The sequence below is a fragment of the Loxodonta africana genome, chromosome 2, assembly GCF_030014295.1.
Source record: "Loxodonta africana isolate mLoxAfr1 chromosome 2, mLoxAfr1.hap2, whole genome shotgun sequence".
NCBI lineage: Eukaryota > Metazoa > Chordata > Mammalia > Proboscidea > Elephantidae > Loxodonta > Loxodonta africana.
In genome coordinates this window covers 4,146,582-4,150,580 of record NC_087343.1, presented here as the reverse complement: position 1 = coordinate 4,150,580, position 3,999 = coordinate 4,146,582, and positions in this window count along the sequence as shown.

Here is a 3,999-nt window from a genome sequence, read left to right as displayed (position 1 = left end):
GAGGTGGAGGTGGTGGAGGAGGAGGTGGAGGTGGTGGAGGCGGTGGTGGAGGTGGTCGTGGTGGTGGTGACAGTGGTGGCAGTGGTGGTGGAGGTGGGGGTTTGTGAGGGAGCCTGGCAAGTTGTTGTTCTCAGTTGCCTTCAAGTCTTCTCCAACTCATGACAACCTTATGAATAACACAACAAAATTTGGGGCTATTCCTGCCAGCGTATCTGCACCATGGGCCAGCTGCCTGTCCATACTCTGTCCCACACTCAGTTTAAACTATTTATTGAAACTAGTAACTATCCTTCAGCACTGGAGCCTGAATTCAGTGTGATTTGTTCTATTTTCTGCCTCAGTCAGGAACTTTTTTATAGCATTAGGCAGCTCAGCATCGCCCTTAATCCACTTAAATCTCCACAAGGTGATGGAAGAACGAAACATGACAAGTGCGTTTCTCCTCACTGTCTCCCATATCTGGAATAGGGCACCTTGGGTTTCCGTGAGCTCAAACTGCTGCATTTGCCATATGTAATGAGATCAGGGAGTGTGCCTGGTAGGCCCTTACTCTTTAGCACAGAGTCCATCCAGGCCTTGCTGTAGGCCACCTGCCCTTAGTAGCCACCCACCCACGGCTGGGCGAGTTGCCAGGTTTTCCAAAACAGTCCCACTGCCCCCCATCCTCACCCTACAGGATGTGATGAACTTGGATTTGTGCTGAAAAGAACTCAGAAGGCGACTTATTTCCCAAAGCTGTCTCATCCACCTTACTAAACAACAGACTTTTAAAATCAATCAAAATCACGGTCAGAGCCTGCCTTTCAAAGCTCCGTGCCTGCCCAGGCCTCTCACGGTGGCCCTGAGACCAGCAGCAGCTGCATTACCCGGGAATTTGTCAGAGTTGCAAATCCACCCCAGACCTGCCGAATCACGTGAGTTCCGGGAATGGGGCCCGTGTGCTTCTTAACAAATCCTTCAGGTGATCCTGATTCACAGCCAAGCTTGTGATCCACTGGCCCAGAGCCAAGGGCCTAGACCAACCCCTGCTTTTAACGAATGAGCTCCGTACCCTCTGGGCATCTGAAAACACCCCTGTAGGCTGAAATGCAAATTGGAGGCTTGGCACTTCACTTCCCTCTGGCCCATGGTCCCTGTGACTCCGGAGTTGACACTGCAGTTGTTGTTAGCTACCGTCAGCGCGGCCGTAACGTGAAATTCCCATGTACAACAGGATAGGACCTTTGTGGTCCATGGGTTTTCACTGGCTGACCTTCAGAAGTAGATCACCAGGCCTTTCTTCCTAGTCCATCTCAGTCTGGAAGCCCCACTCAACCCTCTTGAGCATCACAGCAACGGATGATGGCTGCACATGAGGTGTGTTGGCCGGGAGTCAAACCTGGGTCTCCCACATGGAAGGTGAGAATTCTACCACAGCCTTTGTGACATTGGTAAAAACACAAAGCCAAACCTGTTGTCGCTGAGTCAATTCCAACTCATGGCAACCCTGTAGGACAGAGTAGAACTGCCTTATAGGGTTTCCAAGCTGTCATCTTTATGGAAACAGACTGCCACATCTTTCTCCCGTGGAGCGGCTGGTGGGTTTGAACCACGGACCTCTCGATTAGCAGCCGAGCACTTAGCCACTGCGCCATTGGTAAAGGCAAGTAAAAATGCCTCCTCAAAGCTCTCTGTAACCTTTATCTCTCATAGGAAGCCTTCTCTTATCACAAGTGCTTCGAGTCTGGACCCCTTACAGCCTGCGGTGTTCTAATGTACCTGGGTAGAAATGTCTGGGCTTTGTCCTGAGTCCTGCCATTCTTCTTCCCAGCTCCATGTGCCTCCCTAAAAGGTGGTAACCACTGTTTCCCTTGTTTCAGGTACATCTGATGACCAGGAGACCTCACCAACTAGTGGTGGGAATTTGTAAATCAGAACAAGTTCTTTTTGTCTAGGTTTCTCTTTGATAAGGTGACTGGACTGGGCGTTCATGTGTTATTTTTAAAAGCTGTTAAGCTCTTGATGCCCATGAACCAAACCAGCTGCCGTTGAATCGACCCTGACTCCTGGTGGCCCCATGTGTGTCAGAGCTGAACTGCATTCCACAGGGTTTTCAATAGCTTATATTTCAGAAGTAGGTCATCAGACCTTTCTTCCCAGGCACCCTGGATGGACTTATACCTCCAGCCTTTCAGCTAGAAGCCAATCGTGTTAACCATTTGCACCACCCAGGGACCCCGATACCCATATAAACAAAAAACCAAACCCATTGCCATTGAGTCAATTATGATTCATAGCAATGCTATAGGACAGAGTAGAGCTGCCCTGTAGGGTTTCCAAGGAATGGCTGGTGGATTTGAACTGCCAACATTTTGGTTAGCAGCCATAGCACTTAACCACTACACCACCAGGGTTTCCTTATAAATACATTTAATATTACCTTGTTGCCTAAAAAATGCAAGAACTTCCAAAATCCTTCCCAATTCAAGCATGCTTCTTAAAAGTAAGTACCAAGAGATTAAAGGACTAGGTCCAACTTAAAGTCAATTAAAAATAAGTTAGTTTGATGTTAATGTATTGCAGCCATTTGAAACGAAGGCATTTCTTACAGATACCTTGTCTTTCTTGATAATCAAGACTGAAGAAAGAGTAATTTATTAAAAATTTCTATAACTCAAACTATATATAATTTCCACTATGTTATTATAAATACAGTACAGAACACCCAAAAGCATTTCAAATGATCTGCTATTTGTTGGAAAAGAACAAAAGGCTCCTACAGTGAAAAGCCTCTTTCAAAAGAATAAAGGAATATTTAGGAGTCACCCAGCCTTGAAATTGCCAGCAGTTCAGTACCATGGTCATCTGAGAATTCTGAACAATAAAACCAGGATTGTTGGAATCAGCGTTGAAATTAATTAGCTTACCTGCCTGTTAACTGCTAAACTGTGGAAATTAAATCATAAAAGAGAGATGATTTCTTCCAAGGGATCAATTCATTAAAAATGTAGCTGATCTCTTTTAATACTTGAATGGTTTTCAAATTATCTGCTTCCAGAGAGAAAGCAGCTCAGAGTCGCTGTTGTGGTGAGATTGCTCGGAGCCAGGAGAGGATCTGTGCAGTACCTGGGTGACAGCTACACCCTACTAGCTCATCATTTCCCACACAAACTCCCAAGGTCTCCCTGGGACCCTGGTGGCTTCTCACTTGAGGAGGGACAGAGGGACGCATGGCTGGCCACTGAGGCCACCCGTCCTTACCCTGGCTCTTGCCCCCCATTGTGCAAAATCCCATTCTTTGCAGCTCTGAAGGTGGGGAGGGGAGAGCATGATAGTATCTAGAGTTCAGATGCACCAAAGGCTATTTCCACTGTGCCTCTGCTCTTGGAGAGAACAAAACCAGAAAAAAAAAAAAAAAAACCCATTGCAGTTGAGTCGATTCTGGCTCTAGAACAGAGTAGAGCTGCCCCCATAGGGTTTCCGAGGAGTGGCTGGTAGATTTGAATTGCGGACCTTTTGGTCAGTAGCCATAGTTTTTAAGCACTGCACAGCAGGGCTCCCGGAGAAAGCAAGGCAAGTTAAAGGCCATTCGCACTAACGTTCAGTCACTATTTCCATAGCACATATTCCATGTGCCCCTTCTCCCCCATAATACTTCCAAACGCAAGGTCCGTGAGCTGACTTCAAGGCAACATTACAAAATGGGAACAGAGTCTTAACTTTATTACGTATGGTGCGCTCAATGAATCAGTCTCCCAGCATCATTTAATCCAAGTAACGTCACATAAAAATTGTCACCAGGCCCATGCTTGTAAGCATCAGAGGCACAGGGCCAGGTTCCTGACGAGGCAGCCAGCGTGCAGGAAGTTGCCCACATGCGGTCCTCCCCGGAGATGGACAGACACCTGCTGCAATGACTACATGGCCATGAGCAGGTGCAGTAAGGCCCGGCACCCCCACCCACCCCCGACAGCCTCACTTGTGGCGGGCTCCCCGACGTGCCGTTTGGATCTGGGGGCT